The following is a 16,878-nucleotide window of genomic DNA, read 5'->3' as shown; positions in this document are numbered from 1 at the left end:
TGAGAATTTTTTTTTTTTTTTTCTGCATAGTAACAGCCCAATTTGCTGTTTTGCACAACCCCAGTTATGGACTTGTCTAAGTTTTCTTGTACAGTTCAAATCTTACCTGTGGCCTGTCTTGAAAGCCTCTCACTGAGACCAGGGAAAAGGGCAATTACTTAAAAATATTTGCACGTGGTTAGACTTTTTTCTGATCTACTGAGAAATAATCACAATTACTTCCAGATTCTTTGACTCAAAGAAAGCATCACCAGAGCTGACAAGGTCTCATTCTCAATATGTTATATATTGTAATTAGGATGTATATTGCCATCAGCACCCTGAGACCACAGGAGAACATGAGCTTGTTTGCCCTTACTGAATGCATGTGAGTCTCATGAATATTTTTGAAGCAGGTCAAATACTTGCCATTGCAAATCTAAGAGGCCTTAATGAAAGCAATCCTTTGAGCAGAAGTGAAGGTGGATTTCTCCCTCCTTACAAAAATGCTCAAGGAACACCAGAATAAGTTTGAAGGTGTAGGTGAGGTCTGTGGAGTTAGTTTTCTCTCTGAAGTTGTGGAGGGGAGGCTCCCATTCATTCATCTGCAGGTTGGCACTTAGCACATGTCTGGGGGCAGTGGAAGAGCCAGGCAGCACTGGGACAACAATGATAAAGTCACTATGGAAATTGAGACGCTTCCCAAAAGCAAGTTTGCTGATTATATGGCAACAAACAACTTGGTGTTAAGGGGTAGGGTAGAATCCTCTTTTTAAGTAATTGTAATTATTATTATTTAGAGGCAATTACATTGTTAAGTGAACGCACAAACATTATTAGCCATCAAAGCATTACATGTGATGCTGTGGGAAGGTGGGGAAAACAGGTGAAACTGAGGCATGACACCCCCTTGATACCTCCAAAATGAGGCAGAAGAAACCCCAGCACTGCTGAAATTCAGCTTTTGTGAAAAATGGTTTGTGGGATTCTCTTTAACCTGCCTACATGGATGTGCTTGAAACCCCAAAGGAGAGGGCTGGGTAGAGAAGCAGGGTGTGAGGTGCAATTCAGGTGGAGTGATGATGGAAGCAGATAAGGCTACACATCCTATCCTTATCACTTCAGATCCTGCCTGCCAAAATGTCTGGTCCAATATTGGTCCCACTGATTGACTGAGACACAAGACTACTAAAGACCCGAGAGGTCCTGAGCTCAGTGTAAATCCTGGGAATAGAAAGAGGTGTTGACAGAAGAACTTGCTGTCCTGCTGGACAGTGTGGAACATCTGCCCATGAGGACTGAGAAGCCTGTATTTAGCCATTTGTGTCTTTGGATGCTGAAAGTGGGCAGAAATTTTCCTGTTGAACCAAGGCTACATCCATGATTAGGACCAAGGTTCATTCTGTTTCCTTGAGCTCATGCTGCCATTCACTGACTTATATTGCTGGAGCTCATTTTCATGGTTTGGTGGCAGCTTGATGCTAACTCTGAGCAAAAGCCTGCTGAGATCCCAGATGTTGCCATGATCATTTAAGAAATTCCCTCCTCCTAAGACACATGCAGGATCACAGTCCTTTTCCTTTTCCTGCACTCATGATGCTCAGGGGGCTGGAGCTGAGCTGCTGCAGCCCTGTCTGCTTGGGGATGGAGTTGTTTACAGGAGGGGGAAGCCTGTGTTTTTGTGGAGGTGTGGAGGAGGCAGATGTCCTGCCTCCTGTTCTTCAGCAACGAGGAGGTTTCTCTGTTCTTCAGGGTTACATACATTCAGCTAGACTTCTTTTTTAAAACGAGACCTAGTAACCTCTCCTCTGGCCTCGATGGAGGAAAGCTTACCCCCAAACTCTCTCTCCTGCTACTTTGCTTGGTGATGCCTTCAAGCCAGGGAGGACCTTTCCTGTAAACTCCTGCACAAGAGGAGGCCTGTCGCTGTGAACTCTTGCATAGTAATTAGAGGAAACAACTTTGGGCTCCCACCACTGGTTATGCAACAGGACTGGATTGTTTGTCACCACACAACCCAGCACCAACACGCTGGTGCCTCTGTTCTGACACCCCTCGTTTGCCTCCATCCATTCTCTGAGCATCTGCTCTGCAGATTGCAGGAGTTTCTGTCCCACAGTCAGCTCCCAGGTAAATCCTGTCTGGGACATTTCGAGGGAAATTGTAGCTCCACAGCAGAAATGGCCCCAGTTTCCAAGGCAACTGTCCCCTCACCCTGTTTTGAACTGCCTGGTTCCCATAGAAAGTTGCCCGTTAGTCTGGTCAGCAGCTGCTGCAGGAGCACGCCACCTCCAGAGTTGTCCTTGGCTGGACTCTTTATTCCCGTAATGAGCAGGCAGGGGGCCACGGGTGGCCTGTGCTGCAGCCCCGAGCAGGGCCTGGCGGCGCTTGGGCAGGGCAGCGCATCCAGGAGCTGCTCTTGAGTGGGTGAGGGGGTGGTTGTGCCTTTCTACCTTCCCAGGGAGAAAGTGGTGCTTGGGGCTCCTGGGAGGTGCGTGGAGCTGGAGGCTGAGGTGCTGATGGGGCTGCTCTTGGGGGTTTTTTGGCGAGCGGGAAGGTGACAAGTGAATAAGAGGGACACGGCATTTTATTTAATTAGAAAAACCAAACTCCCTAAAACTAGCCTCCGAAGGGCCTCCGTTGTCATCAGCCGCACAAAGAGCTGTGACAAATGAAAGGAACTGAGCAGAGAAAAGGCTGCTTTCTCTTTGTGTCTCTTTCCCAGCTTCTGTTTGCTTTGCTGTCTCCCTTGCTCCCATTGATCAGGCATGTGGAAACATTCCTCCTCCTGCACTCCCATTGTGGCCGCCCGGTTGCCAGGCTGCCGTTGGCTTGAATAACTTCACTAAGCCAGGCCTCTCCAAAACCATGCCATCCGGCGTGCTGGGTGCAGAGCCAGACACTGCCCTCCCATCCTCCTCCCCTCCCTCCCCCCTCCCCAGCAGCGCAGGGGTGCAGTGAGAAAATGTGCCAAAGAACAAGGGAGGTAACGCGGAGCCCCAGCTGTCCCGATGCGGGGGAGAAACACAAGCTTGCCCTAAGAAAATAGGGGCAAAAGGAGGGGACAATGGCCAGCCTGGGCTGCTGCCTTAAAAAGAAGGTGGGTGGTGGTGGTGAGGGCTGTTAGCCCAAAGTTTCTGAGCAGAGAGGAGACAAAATGGTACGTTTCCCAGGGATACAAGCTAGTAAAGTGCAGTGAGGTAAACCCTCCCTGTGGAGGGGAGAGGTGGAGAGGACAAAACAGGAGGCAGCAGGCAGCTGGCTGGGAGCAATTCATGGCCAACTCTCACTGGCTGTGCCACAAACATGTTCTTACAGCACACGGGGCACCTTGGGCCAAGCTTGCCACTGCTGCTGGCTTGTACAGCACCTCTTGTTGAGGTGACACCACTGTCTGGTGCAGGTGACAGCTCTGGCACACAGTGTGGCTGCATTCCTGGAGAGAGTTCAGGGGCAGGCTGGGGGCTGTACCCCCAGGACCTGCTCCAGGGATTTACTTGGGGTAGTTCTGGTGCTGAAGACACTGGACTGGTGCACCTAGCCAGTGGCCCAGCGACCTGGGGGGCTTGTGCTGTTGTTGCAGAGGGGCTGACACCAGCCTGCAGTCCTGCTGCCTACAGCCATTATTATGCCGAATACGAATCTGGCCTATTGTTCTTAAGGCTGTTTTCCATCGGTGAAGTAGCAGTAAGCAATCTGTGCTTTCAGACATGCTTTTGACTCAGCACGACTGGGGTTGGATCCTCCCATGGTGTAAAGCAGCCCATCAGCTCACAGCATCACCTGTGACCCCGTTTAATGGTCCCACCGCTGGCAGTTATGTCCCGGTGCTCTGGGTCAGAGGAGCTGTATGACCACGGGCTGAGGCTGTGGCCAGGCAGAGGATCCTCTCCAGGTGCCACCAGGCCTGGCCACAGGGGTGGCCCCTGCATCCCAGGAGTTGGAGGGAGATGTCCTGGGGCAGCTGAAGCCTGAGCCAGGCTGGGTTTGCTTTGCAGAGAGGTCCTGGGTTTGCACCGGGTTTGTGCTTGTTTGAAGGGCAGGGACTGCTGAGCTCAGGTGATTAACATAACAATCCCGGAGCTCTGCCTTCATCCTGCGGCTAAAGCCTGGTTTGCTCAATCCAATTTCCAGCCTCTGCCCTTTCTTTAGCAGGCTAATTACAGCGTCAGGACAGTGGAAATGACCTTCTTAAAGTCACAGTGCCCCTCATCTACTTACCTGTCAAAACACAGGAGACAGAGCACTGGTATCATTCAGAGAAATAACATGTTTAGATACAATGAGTGAATGTACCAAAGTGCAGAGCTCTTCCCTGAAGTTCCCAGTGGAAACTTGGGGTGTGTTGTTACCAGTAGTGATGTGCATTTGTAAAGCTCTTTTCAAGCAAGGTCCACTGACCAGCAGAGCAATGGAGGTGCAGGTTTGTTCAAATTTAAAGAAGAGTAATCGTGCACTATTACACTGATAAATGTGCAAATGCTCTCATCTCACACAGAAACCTGTGAGGGCACTGGGCTGGAAAGCTTCTGCAGTGCTGGCTTCTCTCATTAGTCATCCTAGCCTCATTCTGTCTGTAACACAGAGTGCCTGGCTCCAGTGCAGCTCTCCCTTCCTCCTGCACAAACTTGGATGTGGTCTGTGGGCCCAGAGAAGCTGTGAGTGCTCTGGTGGTTGGTCCTGCAGGTACTACAGCCCTGGCATGGGCTGGAGCAGGAGCCTGTGTATGGAGCCTGCCTGGGGACTGGAGCTTCAAATGAAGCAGCATGAGAAGCTGCAATCTGCAGGAAATCCTTGGGCTCAGCACGATGCTGATGTGGCCCTTGACAGAGCAAAGGATGGGTGCTCCCAGTGTCCTTCCAAGGGCTTGTCCATTGGAGCAGAAACAAGTGATTTCCAGGGATGGCAGGGCTTGTTTTTGTTTGAACATTCTGAGCAGCTTTGTAAAGACCTGAGCTGTATGTGGCCTTCATATTCTTGAAACTGTCAGCAGCCACAGAAATCAGCCCCTTCACAGAGGATAACAGAAAGTAAAAGTTTGTGCCTGACCAGTAGCTTGGCACAGGATATTTCTGTTGTGGTCCTGTTGAAATTGTCAGTGATACCTTGTTAAGGCTAAGTTTTGCTTAGGATTGGTCTCATTTTGTGCCTCAAAAAGAAAGAGGCAATCTCCTGGTTGCAGGAGGACCTGTGAGGTGAAGCCAGTCTAATCGTGGAGCAGCCGTAGCTAAACTGCTTCTGGAGCTGAAAGGATGGTTTTGCTATCTCTCCTGCCTGGAAAGGAGGAAATATGGTGAGCATCGTGAGGCTTAATGTAACGAAGCAGGCCAGGAATAAAATTAACTGGTTGGCTGATACAGATGTGTCAGTCACACTTTGCCCCAAAGCCACTGCTGATTGCTGAGATACCTGTCCCATCAGGCACTGAGAAGAGGTAGCAAAAAAAATTTCAATTCATGGCAGTCTTGGAGACCTGCTGCACACAGCAAATTTGATGCTGTGATAACTGACACTGTTTGTGACAGACAAATCTGTGGCTTGTGTAGTGAAGCAGTTCAGAAGTGCCTGCTGTCGCATACCAAGAGGTTGTGGAAATGGTACTTGCTAGGAAATATGTTGCAAGAGGATCCCAACTACCAAAGGCATCTACTGAAAGCCATAGGAGAGCAATGAGATATTTGAGAGTACTGGGAGATTTTTTTCCCCTGTTTTTTTTTTTTTTTTTTTTCCAAAGGCATAAATGGTCTGATTCTATTGAGAGCTACAAAAGAGGGGATTTTTGAGAAACAAGGTGAAATCATGAAAACTAATACTCCAGCACTGAAGTATAAACTAAACATATCTGAAAGAGAAGAAAACAATTACAGGAAAGGCTGTTACTAGCAAACTGCTGGGAGGAGGGCAAATGCATCCAGGGTAACAAGTCTAGGATAAATATAAGGAACAGTCTTGGAGGCATGACCTTGCCCATCCTTACTGCAACAGCCTTTTCCTACATTTTGCTGCTGGGAAGATAGTAACAGGAGTTGTTCTATCTCGAGTGTGGAATGCAGGGTTGTAGGAAAACAGTACAATTGCTCAGTCCTGTGTAGAGTGATGTGGCTTTCCAACAGGGCAGGAATCTGTGCACAATGAGATGGACTCACCCATGTTACTGTTGTTGATGGGGAGCAGCTGGTTGCTTCAAGTGAGTCAGATATAATTTGAAATTATGCCTGGAATTATATGAAGTATTTAAAATCCCTAAGATAAAAACTGAAATAAATCTGTTACCCGTAGTGTGGGTGTACTCTGAGAAGAGACAAACTGAAGCTCACAGGAAACATTTATTGAAAAGGAAAAATAATGTCTCTGCAATAGGATTTTTTTTGTTTGTATTTTCCTATGTGAGCTGTCCAAAGGAGACTTCCTTGTTGGAGGAAAGCCCTGCTGCTGCTGAAGGGCAGGACTCTCGTGGGTTGTCACTGGTCAAGTGGTGACAGTAGGCAGCTTGGCAGAGTCTGCATGTAGACTTTGGAGTACTAAAAATCAAGGCAAGTGCTGTGAGCTCTTCTCCATGTGTGGTTAAATGCTTTCTCTGTAGCTGGTGCCAGGCACTGTCATGGCCCACTGCTCACAAATGCCTTTGCCAGGTGGAGACCACGTCTGCTTTAGCTGGAGTTAAGGACCAAATGTGACTTTGTTTTCTGTGTCACTTCTAAATGATTCTTAGACTCCTCTTTCAGGTAGGAGGTTTAGAAAATTGAATCCTATGACACTTTCAATAGGGGAATTCACCAGTCTCTCTTTTTTCCCCCGTGCTCTGAAATACATGAATAACCTAAGTGTATGATAGCTACCCTGTACCACAGCTATGCCAGTGGAGGATCTTGTGTTTCCTTCAGATTTCACAACACAGTAAGTTACTGGATCAGTCTCTCAGAGAGAAGCCACCATGGGAATGCTGTTTTCAGCATCCCACACTGTCCTCGAACAGAAGTCAGAGACCTCCTATTTGAGTTTTATAGTAATTGGTTGCTGTGCCACTGTTTTAGTGCCATGCTGTCTACAAGCAGAGATCGTGCAGTCTAATTTTGTAATGAAGAATTATAATAAAACAGTAGGCAGTGCTTCCTGCAAAAAATATCTCCTGCGTGTGGCTTTTTACAGGATAAACTGTCTGGCTTAAATATAGAAACAGTGTTCTTCTGTCAGGAACTCTAAATGAAAATGCATTTGAGTTGGTGTTTGCTGGCAGTGCATTTGGTATGTCATTCACTTACCTATCTAAATTCCAAGTGTAGTAGTTAAATCAACATTAATTCATTCTCCTGTGATGTATTGGACTGATGGAAATCATTACACATTTGGGAGACGTGTGTTCCACATCACAGCATAGCAGTTGTCTGTCAGGGTCTGGCTTGCAGGTACCCAGGGTCCCTTCTGTACACCAGGCAGAGTCCTGAGCCTCCTGCAGCGTTGGCTGTGCAATCTCCTCAGCTCCTGATTACTCTCTTTTTTCTCACTCACAAGGACCTTGAGTCAGCTACGTCTGGGCAGGCTCTCAGTAACAAAACTTGTGTTTGAAAAGTGCTATGTCTGGCAAAACAAGCAGCAGCTCTTGTGAGGTCTTTCCAAGCAGGTTTCTCTCACTGCTGTCATTCCCCTTGCACATGCACCATGCTCCCCATACCCACCCCAGGATTTGCTTGCTTCCTTCTGGTGATTGACTGTTATTTTGAAGCACAGGCTTACAGAGCCAAGACAGAGGATCTCCAAGGGAAGTTTTAAGTGTTCAATAAAGGAAGGAATGCAGGGAGAAAAGAAAGCACCGACTGCAATGGCATCATTCTCTTTCCAGCATCCCTTTGAGGGTCTCCTGTCTTCCCTGCCTGCCTGTGACCTCCCTCCTCTTCCAACCAGGCTCTTTCTTTTTTCAGTCTTCCTCCTGCCCCTCACCCTCCTCATTCATTGATCTCCCTTTAGGCTTTATTAGTGACTCTCCCTCCCACCCTTTCTCTCCCTCAGTTTTTCTGATTCTCTAACATGAGACAATTGAATGAGGCCAGACTCCTAAGCCGAAGCTGGGGGTGAGAGGGAAGAGGCGTTAAGATTTAATGATATTGCCTCTTTAAGGAATCCCTAATTCCTAACACCCATCTCCTCCCCCACCTGAGAACCAATTAAAACTCAATGAATTCAAGTGGAGGCTTTTGTGCATCACATGTGCTTGACTAACAAAGCCTTCTCCATGCTGGAATAAAAGCTTCTATTCAGCAGCCAGTTTGTTCTAATTCAAATCACTTCCACTCCAGCATCCTCTCCTTCCTTGCTGCTCCTGAGTTCCCAGGCTGGGCTGCCACCCGCACAGCCCTGCCCAGAGCTTCATGTTTTACCTTGCAGAGTCCTACTGCAGTGAAGCAGAGGATGGGAGATGGCCTCCATATGGTTAACTGGGCAGTCCATGCTCATTGTGCCCCTGTTCCCAGGAGCCTCCTAGGCTGGGGATGAGCCCACGTGGTGCCCTGCAGGAGCTCCAGCCCTGGGAGCTGTCTGGAAAGGATTTCTTGTGGTGCCCTAGGGAAACAGCTCCTATGTGCAGAGTCCTCTCTGTGTAGACAGAAAATTGCCTCGTCTATGGTCAGAGCTCAGCCTTCCTTGAAATAAGTGAAAACCCTCTCTTTTTTTCTGTCACTGTGGGGGTCATGCCGATGTAGTGACACCTGAAGTAGCAGGGAAGTCCAAAAGCACACAAAGTCTATGAGAGTCCAAGTAGTTTGTACTTTCATCTTCCTCAGGGTATAAATTGCACTACCTGGGAACCTGAGGGTAACTTCTGTCCTTTATTGTGCCCTGAAAATGAGCTTGGATAAGGTCATCTGGGGGATAGAATACATTTCATGCTATTCAACTACCAAATTTAGAAACCTCACTCGAAAGCTTTGCAGCTGCAGATCTGGAGCTTGGGTGGCTTTAAGTAGGGAGGTAATTCTCTGTCCAGATGTTAGCCAGGTAATCTTCCAGGTGTAAAACAGGCTCTGCTCAGAGCTTCTGCCTGTCCTTTACTGATCAGGGTTGCCTGAGCTGGTAGCAAAGCTGTGTGCATGACATTAAACTGGGTTATCTTTTCTCTGTTCCTGCAGCCTCCTATTTGCAGAGATACTTTTGGATTTTTTTTGCTCTTGTGAGAAATCTCTGGTAGAAGCAGGTTGAGCGCTTTGCTGTGATCGCAATGAGGTTTTTACTCCGTCTAATCTCTCCTGGGAGTGAGCTCCTACACTGCAGGCCAGCTGCCAAGGAAGCTATCTGCTCTGCTCCAGAGCCTTGTTCTGGTGGATGGCAGTTCCATTGCTCCTGAAACACATGGTTCTCTCAGGGAGCCAGGAAGGAGATAGCCAGCTCTTGGGTAGCTGGGACCTGTCCCACAAAGAGCTCTGGCAACTGAGATGAGCTCTTGGAAGCTGGTTTCATTTTTCTAGAGGCACCAATGCTTAGAGGAGTGGTTTGGGTCTACAGGCAGTTAGGGAACTGTGATGTCTGACAGCAGAAATACTGCGTTTTGAACTCATCTGTAGTTTTCGGTGCTGGTAATTCTTCCTGCCACACTGCTTTCAGCTGTCCAGCATGGCAGGGAACAAGTGTTAACACACCTCAGAGTGTGTTGCAGTCTTCTAGTCAACTTTTATGAAAGAAAGATTTGAACACCCCTTAGAAGTCCTGTTCCTTTCTATAGCTGTGGTCTCTCACATCTTACCAACAACCCCAACTCTGGCTATCAACTAGAGCTGAATATATTCTACTGTTTCCACAAAGTATGTTTGGGTCTATACTTGTCTGTCTCACTCATGTGTTTATAGATTTGGACATGGAACCTTCTTTTGATGTCAAAAACCTCTTACTATTGTGTAAATTGGCATCAATTTTTCATCCAGATTTTTTTTTCTTTAAGTTGGCCTCTTGTTGCAGTGATGTGCAGAGTTAAAAGTAAAGAAAATGTGCTGTGGATGGATTATCCCTTAGGAAACCCAGCCCTATGTCTACATAAAAGCAAAAGAACAATGTCTGACAATATGCAAAATGCTTGGGGTACTCAGACTAAGACATAAATTGTAAAGAGCTGTTCATTAAATGACAAGTTAATTTCAGGTAATGCCATGTGGTGTCATGACAGTAGAATCTCTCCATCAGTATGGTGAAGGGGAAGAAGATCAGAATCAAAATCTGTTCTTCTGTTGAAAAAATTCTACTTTCCCTTGAGTTAGAGAGGGCTGATTATTTGGGGAAGATAAAAGTATTTCCCTTTACAGCTTTGAGTTATTTTCTGCAGCATGTTCTCTCTGAAGATCTTGAAACTTTTTTTTTTTTTGAGGTAGGAAGAAAACCCCTTGGTTTTCAAGTAGAAAAAGAGAATTTTCTTGGCCCAAATCACCTGGCCAATTTGTGAGAAAGAGGTAGGAGCAGCATAAACAACTAATGACTTCACTGAAGAGCTCACTCCTCTGGAGCCTCCTGTGAGATGGAGCAGCCCTGGAGCAGTGAGCAGTGCTCTAAGGTGGGGCCTGACAGTGCTGTTGCCTGCTCAGGGCCTGGCACAGCTTGGTTGGTCCCTAGGCCTGTCTGTAATAAACTCACTTAATTGAAGAGAGCAGGAGATCTGAGCTGCTGTGGTTGTGAGGCTCAGTGGGCAGAACAGCCCCTTCCTTCATGATGCAGCTGAACTCTCCCTGTGTCAAACACTGACCTTCATCTCAGGGGCCCTGCACTTTGTTCCTGTTTCTTGTTAGTGAAATGAGTTTGATGGTCTCAGACTTACTAGTAAATGGTCTCTACTTCAAAACAAAGTGCAGTTGGTTTGGCAGGAGAGTCCCAGGTCTGACCTGAAACTAAATTACAGCTGACCCTGAGACAGTGAGGCCCCTCCAGGTCAGGGACAAGGGCATTGTCAGGACACTGGGAGCTTGCACTGTAATTAGCAGCAAAGGTATCAAATACCTCTGTTTCCAGCATTCCTGTCCTTAAAGCAACACAGGCATAAAATCTTAATTTTTTTCCTACTGCAGCCTCACTAAAAACAAACCAAAAGGGAAGTAAGGCTCAACAAACTTCCACTGATTTGCTTTTTCTCTGTAAATCCCTCCCCATCTTACACTGTCTCCCACAATCCCTTGTTCTCCCAGCATCTGGGAGTGAACTTGCCACACACTGCATTGCTTTCAAGGCTCCAGAATGACCAGCACACTTGAGCATGCTTTGCCTGACAGCAGGAGTGTGTAAGAGCAGCTTTCCTACTCAAAAACTTGTTTTATTCCAGAGCTGCTCTGCTAGCAGCTGTCGGTTCTATTCCCAGGTTTCTTAAACACCAGAGAGGCCCTTTTAGATTCACCCTTGAAAATGTGATTTAAATACCCTTTCTGTTACAGGAACATTGTAGCATTTGAGAGAGTAGAACACTGGTTTCCTGGGTGTCCAGCAGAGTGGCAGTAAACAGAGCCAGGATGCCTGGCAGTTAAAACCATAGAGAAGGTGTAAATTACTGAGCCTTGTGCTTTCAGCCTGGTCACCTGTGCACTAACAATCCCAGACCTTGTGTGTGCACCATGGGCTTGTTTTGCAGAAAATGCTCTGTGCTGAGAGCTTTCCCAGGCCTTCTTTGGAAGGGGAATGTTTACTCTTTCCTAGCTTCTTTCAAACATTTAAAATCAGTGGGAAGTTTTGGAAGATGCCTCACTATTTCCATCCATCACAAGTGGGCAGGTTCCAAAGCCCAGGGTGTCTGTGAAGGAGTACACGTGATTACCTCCAGAAGGGAAAGGCTAGAGCAGGGCAGGACATACTGCACAGGGATTCCAAAACCACCCATATAATCAGATTACAAGTCCAGTGAGTCAAGATGTCTTAAACCAGAGTATGATCCCTCTATTTCACGTGTAACTCATGAGAGTCCTTTCTTCTGATGTCTCTAAAAAGGCACTGATCATTCCTGCAAAAAGGAGTGCAGAATTGCTCATTGAATAATTGGGAATATGGCATGGAGATGGAACTAAAATCTTAAACACATTTTTGTCTGAGCCTTAAGTATTTTTTAATGTTACTATGCTAATATTACTTAAATATTTAATATTACTATTCTCCATTTTGATTAATGTATCTGACAGAAACTTTGAATTGTAGAGGTTACTGTTTCATTCATACTTTTACTAAGGAGATGGTTTCAGTATACATTTCACACCTCCACTGTGAGAGAGGTTTCCTGCTGCTCCTCTGTGTCCCTGCTTTTGAAGGAGTATCTCATGTTGTCTGTCTTAGCCTTGGCTAAATAATGCCCTGGCCAGCTACTTTGGAGGGGGCTGGTCCTTAGCACTGTTGCAGTGCCTTGGCCACCAGCCAGCTGGGAGCTCTGAGGAACAGTTTGTGAATCACTACTTACTCCTGGTGGGAAAAGGGTCAGTGACTCGGTTTACTTCAGCTCATGGAACTGCATGGGCATGAGGTAGGTGGGGAGATTTCTGCCTGGAACCAAAAAAACCTCAACAAACCAAAAACCCAACAAACCTCCAAACATCGCCCCCCCCAAAAAAAAAACAACCAACAAACCGCCCCCCGCTTTCCCCCAAAAAACCCAAACAAAACCAAAAAAGCCCAGATAAAAGAAAATGGCATAAGGACCCTAAGGTAGCAAAATCAGCCTTGAGGGAAATCCACAGCAGGCAAAGGCGTGAAAAGATAAATGCTTTAAGGCTGTGAAAAGTGAGAAAAAGATGGGCAAGGATGGACAAGTAGCAGCATGAGCAAAGTATTTCCCACTAGACTGTGAGCAGTGCAGAATGAGAGCTTCTCTTCAGTTAGAGGTCAGCTCACAGGGTGTGTGGGCAGGGCAATCGCTGTGTCTTGGGACCAAAGAACAGATCTTGAGCCTTTTCTAGTTCCAAACACATTTAAAAGCTGGTGAAGATTGCTGAAACGAGAGTATTTAGTAACAGCCATCTCATTTCACATTCCCTAGCCTGGAAGGATTGGGAGCCTGTAAGCCTGAGTAAAGACGTGCCCTGGGGTGAGGGAAGCCCTTCCTCTCTGGGGGACACCACTCCTGCTCCAGAGCATCTGTGCTGGGTGCACTGGTGTAGAAAACCAGTTCTGAGTATAACACACACACTGGGTGAGTTGTGCCTTGCAGTAGCCTGTTCTACAGCAACAAGAGAATGACCAGAGACAACTGGCCACGAGTGCACCCGGACCCTGGCTGGCTCTTGCCTCCTTTCCCCTTCAGCAGGGAGGAGGCTCAGGCAGCAGTGACGTGTAAGAGCAGCTAAGCCTCTCCTGCAATCTGAGCATGGCAGCTTTGCCTGGGAAGACACTGGTGTCCGTCTTGATTAGGATGTGATGCCTGATGTAAGTCATGTGACAAGTACAAACAAAATACCTTGGCAAAACCTTGAGGAACCAGGACAGGCTGAGCTGCTTAGGAAGATTTACAGGGTGTATTTCTGTCCTGTATACTTGCCTTGGTCTGAACCTTTCTCATCTCAGGAGCTCCAGCATGCACCCTGGATTTTAAAGATTCTCTTTTCTGTTCTTTCCTCCAAATAATCTGCAAACCTTCTCGATGTTGTGCTGTTAAGTTTAACAGTTACTCAGCCCCAGTTACTTTACACCATTTTAGTACCTGGATGCTATAATGTCATCTTCTGAGAAGTGCCATTGGGATTTGTGGAGCAGAGGTCCCATAATCTTAGATTAGAAAATAAGTCTTGAAGAAATGGGAGAGTTAAAAGCCAGTGCGAGTGCTGTAGCAGAGTAGGAAATCGATTATATCCTGAAAGAGAGGGGATGAAGAAACAGCTTCTGCTTGCTCAGCTCCTGTTCATGTGTTGAGCCAAAAGTTCTCTGTTTGCTCCTCTGAGTGCTTCCTTCTGGTGCTGCTCTGGGACAGTGCCAGGACCCAGATTTCTGCCTCCTGCAAGCATCTCAGCAGGGAATCCAGTGCTTCCCTTGAGTCCTGTTCTCCCCGTGTTCCTCTGTTCTCTTGGACTTGACCTTCTTTAAGGCAGATTTTAGAGGTCCTTGACATGGTGCTGACTCCATGCCCAGATTAATAATTCACACACACGTCAGACCTGCAGAGGATGTGCAGGTGCAGGATAGTGCAGCATCACTGCCTGGGGAGCTGCTGCTGGAGGCCCAGCACCCCGGGCAGCCGGGCACAGCCCTGTCCCTGCAAGGAGACATTGCAAACATGTGCTGGCTGTGCTGGTGTGTTTGGGGCTCACCCTGCCCCCCTTCCACTGGGATACAGGATTTTAAATTCAGAACTTTAATATTTTGGTAAAATGTTAGTATGCAAATCCCTTTTGTATAAGGTGTCTGGCAGCTCTCAAACCTGACTCAGAACTTTTTCTGTTACCCCTCTTCACCCAGCTCTTTCCCAAATGTCTTCTCAGTCTGGTGGTATTTGGTGAACCTGGCCCCATGCTGCACTGTCACTTGCCCTGATATGAACCCATGGACCAAACCCCTAAATTTCTCTGTTACTCCTATTCTTTAGGCTCCATCTATGCATGTAATGTGCAAGAACAAAACAGGATATAATCACCAAACTGACATTTGTTTTAATTTATTCTTCAAAATTTTATTGAATGGTAATTCCCCAGCCTTCCTGGCTCCCCTCTCCCATCTTTAGCCATCCTTATAGTTGCTAGTTTCTCCTGATATCTAACATTTATCTCTTTCTGTATCAACTAAACCTATTGCCTTACCTTCACTGAGCATTAGAAACAATTTAATCAATCTTCTTTAAAAGAGTCCAGCACATCTGGTGGATTTTGCTTGCATCCATCCTCATATCTCTTTTCTAATGGTGGGGAAATGAGTCCCTGTGTACCCCACCATGGGAAGCTCTGAGCTTCCAGGTGAGGAGGGGAAGAATGGGAGGCAATGTTCTGCTTCTCAGCTGGGGAAGAGCTTCCTGACAGTGGATGCTCTAAGATAGGTCCCTTTTCCATAGGAAGTGAAGACTGGGAAGGGGTTAGGTAGGAGAAAGGACAGAGCAGAAAGCAGTGCCTGATGGAAGGCTGGGACAAACTCTAAGAGGTTATAGAGGGAAGGTGGAGCTCAGGGCACTTTCAAGGAGAGAGGTCTCATTTTTCAAATCTGTTATTGCTTTCTGTCACTTTATAGCAGTCTTTGGAGTATTAAAAAAAAAAAAAAAAAAGGGAAATGAAAATGTTTCCCTCTGCTCCTTGGGGAGGGGGGTCCTTTGCAGGCTGCTGCAGAGGTGGGACCTGGCTGCTGGGCGCACTCTATGCATGGAACAGCTCCTGTGTTACAGCTCAGCAGCCAGGGCTTCCTCCCTCTTTGCTGGACTGATTTAGACAGGATCATGGAGACTAGACGCCACGTAGTAGTTTTTAGAGTTTGTAGAGAGGGAGAATAGCAGGCAGGGCTCTCTGATTTTTCCCTTAGCCATCATTTCCAGGACAGCGGGTGGAAGCCTGCAATCTCCTACTGTCCTTCAGAGACCTCTCTCTGGGTTTGCTATTTTATGCTGAATCCCTACACTGAATTTACTACTCTGCAAGTTCTCTTGATGCTTTATTTTTCATTCCCTGCAGACTTCTTTCCCTTTTTTTCCCTGTGAGGCTCCAATTCCTCATGCTGCTTTGTGGTAATTGGGGGTGGTCTCCTCCTTCCTTCCTCACTCCTTTTCCAGTTATCCCAGCTATCTCTATTTACTCTTGCTATCCCCTTTCTCCTGCTCTTTATTAACACCTATGTTTCTCTTGCATGCCACCCTGTTTCTCTTCTGTATTCCCACACATCCTGTTTTTCAGTGCTCTGCACCATGTAAACCCCCATGAATCTTGCTCCCTGAGGTTTCTTATAAAAATTAAAGAAGTCCTTGGTGCATTTGCAGTTATTCGTCTCTTCCTATTGCTGACTCTGTCCCTCCCCCCACCTGAGTGGAATCTAAATAATTTGATTTCCCTCAATAGCTCCTCTCTGCCTGTGTGCCTGACTCTTGCCCCAAGCCAGCTCCTGCCAGGCAGGTAGTTGCTGGAGCAGTGGCTTCCCTTCCAGGTAGACACCCCTGGCTGCCTCATGCATGGCCTAGCAGGATTTTGCCATCAGCCCTTCCAGAGGGTCAGCATCCTTCCTGAAGCAGGTGTGAGAACCACCAGAAGGCACTGCCAGAGCCAGGCAATGCCCCCAGGCTGCCCATGGAGCCACAGTTAATACCTTCCAGGTTTGCATCTTCAGCACTGTAATGCAAGTGTTACAAAAATTATTTCAATTCCAGTTCAAATTTGTTTATTAACTGTCCAAACTAAATGAAAAGCAAAACTTTTCATGGTTCCTGACTGCCAAAACCTCCCCGCAAGAGAGAGGTCTCCAAGACAATCTCTCCCTAAGCTATATATGATGAGGGAGGAAAAGAGGCGGCTGCTCTCCCTGACCCTCCCCTAACCTCCACTTTTTGGAACCTCCCTCTCCCCATGAATAACTCCAGTGTCTGCCACTGGTGCTGGGCAGAGCTTTGCCAATCATCCTCCTCAGCAGGAAGTGGACATGATTTTGATAGTGTCACTCTACCGCACATGAGACACTGAATAGCAGCAAGAAAACTGAGCAGTTTTGTTAATCTCACTGGTGTTTGGCAACCTCTCAGCAGCAGCCACAGAGGCACTACAGCTGTCTGTCTGCAGCCCCAGGAATACAATGCTGCATTATTTTATATTCGGCAGATCATCTTTCCAATCATAAGGTCTGGAATGTTTTATATGTTTACTTCTCCGTGAGGAAAGCTTCCTACTGTCACTAATCAGCGGATTTTTCAAGACCCACTGTCCTGTGCATTACAGAGATAAATGAATTGATACTTACAAGGCACTTGGGGGTCCTAAGGTGGAAATACAAAATATCATG

The sequence above is a fragment of the Molothrus ater genome, chromosome 18 (genome assembly GCF_012460135.2).
Source record: "Molothrus ater isolate BHLD 08-10-18 breed brown headed cowbird chromosome 18, BPBGC_Mater_1.1, whole genome shotgun sequence".
In the NCBI taxonomy this organism is placed as follows: domain Eukaryota; kingdom Metazoa; phylum Chordata; class Aves; order Passeriformes; family Icteridae; genus Molothrus; species Molothrus ater.
Note: the sequence above shows the minus strand (reverse complement) of the source record.